Genomic DNA, 6,410 nt, shown 5'->3' with positions numbered 1-6,410 from the left:
CCGGATGTGGCGTCATTCTTGGCGCCAAAAGCATTTTGGCGCCAATAATGTGGGCGGCTTTTTTGGCGCTAAAAAATGTGGGCGTCATTATTGTCTCCACCTTTTCTCACATTATTTAAGTCTCATTTTTCATTTGCTTCTGGTTGCTAGAGGCTTGTTCGTTGGCATTTTTTCCCATTCCTGAAACTGCCTTTTAAGGAATTTGATAGATTTTGCTTTATATGTAGTTTTTTCTCTTACATATTGCAAGATGTCTCAGATTGACCCTGGATCAGAAGCTACTTCTGGAAAAACGCTGCCTGATGCTGGATCTACCAAAGTTAAGTGTATCTGCTGTAAACTTGTGGTAACTGTCCCTCCGGCTGTAGTTTGTGATGAGTCATGATAAGCTTGCTAATGCAGATAGTATTTCCATTAGTAATATTCCATTACCTGTTGCTGTTCCATCAACATCTAATACTCAGGATGTTCCTGTTAATATAAGAGATTTTGTTTCTAAATCTATTAGGAAGGCTATGTCTGTTATTCCTCCTTCCAGTAAACGTAAAAGGTCTTTTAAAACTTCACATTTTTCAGATGAATTTTTAAAGGAACATCATCATTCTGATTTGTCTGTTTCTGATGATGATTTTTCTGGTTCAGAGGATTCTGTCTCAGATATTGACACTGATAAATCTTCATATTTATTTAAAATGGAATTTATTCGTTCTTTACTTAAAGAAGTTTTAATCGCATTAGAGATGGAGGAATCTAGTCCTCTTGATACTAAATCCACTAAGCGTTTAAATTTGGTTTTTAAACCTCCTACAGTTATTCCGGAAGTTTTTCCTGTCCCTGATGCTATTTCTGAAGTAATTTCTAGGGAATGGAATAATCTGGGTAATTCATTTACTCCTTCTAAAAGGTTTAAGAAATTGTATCCTGTGCCATCTGACAGATTAGAGTTTTGGGACAAAATCCCTAAAGTTGATGGGGCTATCTCTACTCTCGCTAAACGTACTACTATTCCTACGGCAGATAGTACTTCCTTTAAGGATCCTTTAGATAGGAAGATTGAATCCTTTCTAAGGAAAGCCTATTTATGTTCAGGTAATCTTCTTAGGCCTGCTATTTCTTTGGCTGATGTTGCGGCAGCTTCCACTTTTTGGTTGGAGGCTTTGGCACAACAAGTGTCAGATCATAATACTCATAGCATTGTTAAACTTCTTCAACATGCTAATAACTTTATTTGTGATGCCATCTTTGATATCATTAGAGTTGATGTCAGGTATATGTCTTTAGCTATTTTAGCTAGAAGAGCTTTGTGGCTTAAAACTTGGAATGCAGATATGTATTCTAAGTCAACTTTGCTTTCCCTTTCTTTTCAAGGTAATAAATTGTTTGGTTCTCAGTTGGATTCTATTATTTCAACTGTTACTGGGGGAAAAGGAACTTTTTTACCTCAAGATAAAAAATCTAAAGGTAAATATAGGGCTGCTAATCGTTTTCGTTCCTTTCGTCAGAATAAGGAACAGAAGCCTGATCCTTCCCCTAAAGTAACGGTTTCTGTTTGGAAACCATCTCCAGTCTGTAATAAATCCAAGCCTTTCAGAAAGCCAAAGCCAGCTCCCAAGTCCACATGAAGGTGCGGCCCTCATTCCAGCACAGCTGGTAGGGGGCAGATTACGATTTTTCAAAGAAATTTGGATCAATTCGATTCACAGTCTTTGGATTCAGAACATTGTTTCACAAGGGTACAGAATAGGTTTCAAGGTAAGGCCTCCTGCAAGAAGATTTTTTCTTTCTCGCATTCCAATAAATCCAGTGAAGGCTCAAGCATTTCTGAAATGTGTTTCAGATCTAGAGTTGGCTGGAGTAATTGTGCCAGTTCCAGTTCTGGAACAGGGTCTGGGGTTTTACTCCAATCTATTCATTGTACCAAAGAAGGAGAATTCCTTCAGACCAGTTCTGGATTTAAAAATATTGAATCGTTATGTAAGAAAACCAACATTCAAAATGGTAACTATAAGGACTATTCTGCCTTTTGTTCAGCAAGGGCATTATATGTCCACAATAGATTTACAGGATGCATATCTGCATATTCCGATTCATCCAGATCATTTTCAGTTTCTGAGATTCTTTTTTCTAGACAAGCATTACCAGTTTGTGGCTCTGCCGTTCGGCCTAGCAACAGCTCCAAGGATCTTTTCAAAGGTGCTCGGTGCCCTTCTCTCTGTAATCAGAGAGCAGGGTATTGTGGTATTTCTTGCTCAGTCTTCACATTTAGCAGAATTTCATACGAATCGACTTGTGTCATTTCTTCAAGAACATGGTTGGAGGATCAATTTACCAAAGAGCTCATTGATTCCTCAGACAAGGGTAACCTTTTTAGGTTTCCAAATAGATTCAGTGTCCATGACTTTGTCTCTGACGGACAAGAGACGTCTGAAATTGGTTTCAGATTGTCGAAACCTTCAGTCTCAATCATTCCCTTCGGTAGCCTTATGCATGGAAATTCTAGGTCTTATGACTGCTGCATCGGACGCGATCCCCTTTGCTCGTTTTCACATGCGACCTCTTCAGCTTTGTATGCTGAACCAGTGGTGCAGGGATTATACAAAGATATTACAGTTAATATCTTTAAATCCGATTGTACGACACTCTCTAACGTGGTGGACAGATCACCATCGTTTAGTTCAAGGGGCTTCTTTTGTTCTTCCAACCTGGACTGTGATCTCAACAGATGCGAGTCTGACAGGTTGGGGAGCTGTATGGGGGTCTCTGACAGCGCAGGGGGTTTGGGAATCTCAATATTTTGGAACTCCGTGTGATTTTCAGAGCTTTAAAGTCGTGGCCTCTTCTGAAGAGAGAATCGTTAATTTGTTTTCAGACGGACAATGTCACAACCGTGGCATATGTCAATCATCAAGGGGGGACTCACAGTCCTCTGGCTATGAAAGAAGTATCTCGGATACTTGTATGGGCGGAATCCAGCTCCTGTCTAATTTCTGCGGTTCACATCCCAGGTATAGACAATTGGGAAGCGGATTATCTCAGTCGCCAGACGTTACATCCGGGCGAATGGTCTCTTCACCCAGAGGTATTTATTCAGATTATTCAAATCTGGGGTCTTCCAGAAATAGATCTGATGGCCTCTCATCTAAACAAGAAACTTCCCAGGTATCTGTCCAGATCCAGGGATCCTCAGGCGGAGGCAGTGGATGCATTGTCACTTCCTTGGAAGTATCATCCTGCCTATATCTTTCGCCTCTAGTTCTTCTTCCAAGAGTGATCTCCAAGATTCTAAAAGAGCGTTTGTTTGTTCTGCTGGTGGCTCCAGCATGGCCTCACAGGTTTTGGTATGCGGATCTTGTCCGGATGGCTTCTTGCCAACCTTGGACTCTTCCATTAAGACCAGACCTTCTATCTCAAGGTCCTTTTTTCCATCAGGATCTCAAATCATTAAATTTGAAGGTATGGAGATTGAACGCTTGATTCACAGTCATAGAGGTTTCTCTGACTCTGTAATTAATACAATGTTACAGGCTCGAAAATCTGTGTCTAGGATGATATATTATCGAGTCTGGAAGACTTACATTTCTTGGTGCTCTTCTCATCAATTTTCCTGGCATTCTTTTAGAATTCCTAGAATTTTACAATTTCTTCAGGATGGTCTGGATAAAGGTTTGTCTGCAAGTTCTTTGAAAGGACAAATTTCTGCTCTTTCTGTGCTGTTTCACAGAAAGATTGCTAATCTTCCTGATATTCATTGTTTTGTACAGGCTTTGGTTTGTATAAAACCTGTCATTAAGTCAATCTCTCCTCCTTGGAGTTTGAATTTGGTTCTGGGGGCTTTACAAGCTCCTCCGTTTGAACCTATGCATTCTTTGGATATTAAATTACTTTCTTGGAAAGTGTTGTTCCTTTTGGCCATCTCTTCTGCTAGAAGAGTTTCAGAGTTATCTGCTCTTTCTTGTGAGTCTCCTTTTCTGATTTTTCATCAGGATAAGGCGGTTTTGCGGACTTCATTTAAATTTTTACCTAAAGTTGTGAATTCTAACAACATTAGTAGAGAAATTGTGGTTCCTTCATTGTGTCCTAATCCTAAGAATTCTAAGGAAAGATCGTTGCATTCTTTGGATGTAGTTAGAGCTTTGAAATATTATGTTGAAGCTACTAAAGATTTCCCAAAGACTTCTAGTCTATTTGTTATCTTTTCCGGTTCCAAGAAAGGTCAGAAGGCCTCTGCCATTTCTTTGGCGTCTTGGTAAAAATCTTTGATTCATCATGCTTATGTCGAGTCGGGTAAAACTCTGCCTCAAAGGATTACAGCTCATTCTACTAGGTCAGTCTCTACTTCCTGGGCGTTTAGGAATGAAGCTTCGGTTGATCAGATTTGCAAAGCAGCAACTTGGTCTTCTTTGCATACTTTTACTAAATTCTACCATTTTGATGTGTTTTCTTCTTCTGAAGCAGTTTTTGGTAGAAAAGTACTTCAGGCAGCTGTTTCAGTTTGATTCTTCTGCTTATAATTTCAGTTTTTTTCATTATAAGATTAAAACTTTATTTTGGGGTGTGGATTATTTTTTCAGCGGAATTGACTGTCTTTATTTTATCCCTCCCTCTCTAGTGACTCTTGCGTGGAAGTTCCACATCTTGGGTATTTATTATCCCATACGTCACTAGCTCATGGACTCTTGCTAATTACATGAAAGAAAACATAATTTATGTAAGAACTTACCTGATAAAATCATTTCTTTCATATTAGTCCATGAGGCCCACCCTTTTTTTGTGGTGATTATGATTTTTTTTTTATACATATTTATACATGTATGTTTATAATATGTATAAAGCACAATTATTCTAATTCCTTATTTTTATGCTTTCGCACTTTTTTCTTATCACCCCACTTCTTGGCTATTCGTTAAACTGATTTGTGGGTGTGGTGAGGGGTGTATTTATAGGCATTTTGAGGTTTGGGAAACTTTGCCCCTCCTGGTAGGAATGTATATCCCATACGTCACTAGCTCATGGACTCTTGCTAATATGAAAGAAATGAATTTATCAGGTAAGTTCTTACATAAATTATGTTTTTAGGTCAAAAAAGTGTGCCTAAGGATGATTCTCGGTCTGAAGAGAATCAGGATATGCCATCCAATTCTCCCCAAGTGTCACAACCTTTAACGCCCACACAAGCGACGCCAAGTAACTCTAGTGCGTCTAATTCCTTTACTCTGCAGGAGATTGCTGCAGTTATGTCAACTACCCTTACAGAGGTATTATCTAAATTACCAGTGTTACAGGGTAAACGCAGTAGGTCAGGTATTAATTTGAATACTGAATCCTCTGATGCTTTATTGGCTATTTCCGATGTACCCTCACAGTGCTCTGAGTTGGGGGTCAGGGAATTGCTGTCTGAGGGAGAGCTTTCAGACTCAGGGAATGTGTTACCTCAGACAGATTCGGACATTATGTCCTTTAAATTTAAGCTGGAACACCTCCGCCTGTTACTTCGGGAGGTTTTAGCGACTCTGGATCATTGTGACCCTATTGTGATATCACCAGAGAAATTGTGTAAGATGGACAAATATCTAGAGGTGCCTACTTACACTGATGTTTTTCCGGTTCCTAAAAGAATTTCGGAAATTATTAAAAAGGAATGGGATAGACCAGGTATACCGTTTTCTTCCCCTCCTAATTTTAAGAAGATATTTCCCATATCAGACACCATTCGGGACTTGTGGCAAACGGTCCCTAAGGTAGAGGGAGCTATATCTACCCTGGCTAAGCGTACAACTATACTCATTGAGGACAGTTGTGCTTTCAAAGACCCTATGGATAAAAAGTTAGAGGGTCTTCTAAAGAAATTATTTATTAATCAGGGTTTTCTTTTACAACCTACGGCTTGCATTGTTCCAGTAACTACTGCAGCAGCTTTTTGGTTTGAGGCTCTAGAAGAGTCTCTGAAGGTTGAAACTCCATTAGATGACATTTTGGATAGAATTAAGGCTCTCAAGCTAGTTAATTCTTTTATTACTGATGCCGCTTTTCAAATTGCTAAATTAGCGGCGAAAAAGGCAGGATTTGCTATTCTAGCGCGTAGAGCGTTATGGCTCAAATCTTGGTCTGCTGATGTGTCATCAAAAACTAAGCTTTTAGCTATTCCCTTTAAAGGTAAGACCCTTTTCGGGCCTGAATTGAAGGAAATCATTTCTGACATTACTGTAGGTAAAGGCCATGCCCTACCTCAGGATACGTCTGTGAAGATCAGACCCTCGTTTGTGATATTGACAACGGACGCCAGCCTGCTGAGCTGGGGTGCAGTCTGGAATTCCCTGAAGGCTCAGGGTGTTTGGACTCAGGTGGAGTCTCTACTTCCAATCAATATTCTGGAACTGAGAGCAATATTCAATGCACTTCAGGCGTGGCCT

This window comes from Bombina bombina, chromosome 3, assembly GCF_027579735.1.
Source record: "Bombina bombina isolate aBomBom1 chromosome 3, aBomBom1.pri, whole genome shotgun sequence".
Lineage (NCBI taxonomy): Eukaryota > Metazoa > Chordata > Amphibia > Anura > Bombinatoridae > Bombina > Bombina bombina.
The sequence above is the reverse complement of the archived record's forward strand: the minus strand, read 5'-3'. Positions refer to the sequence as shown.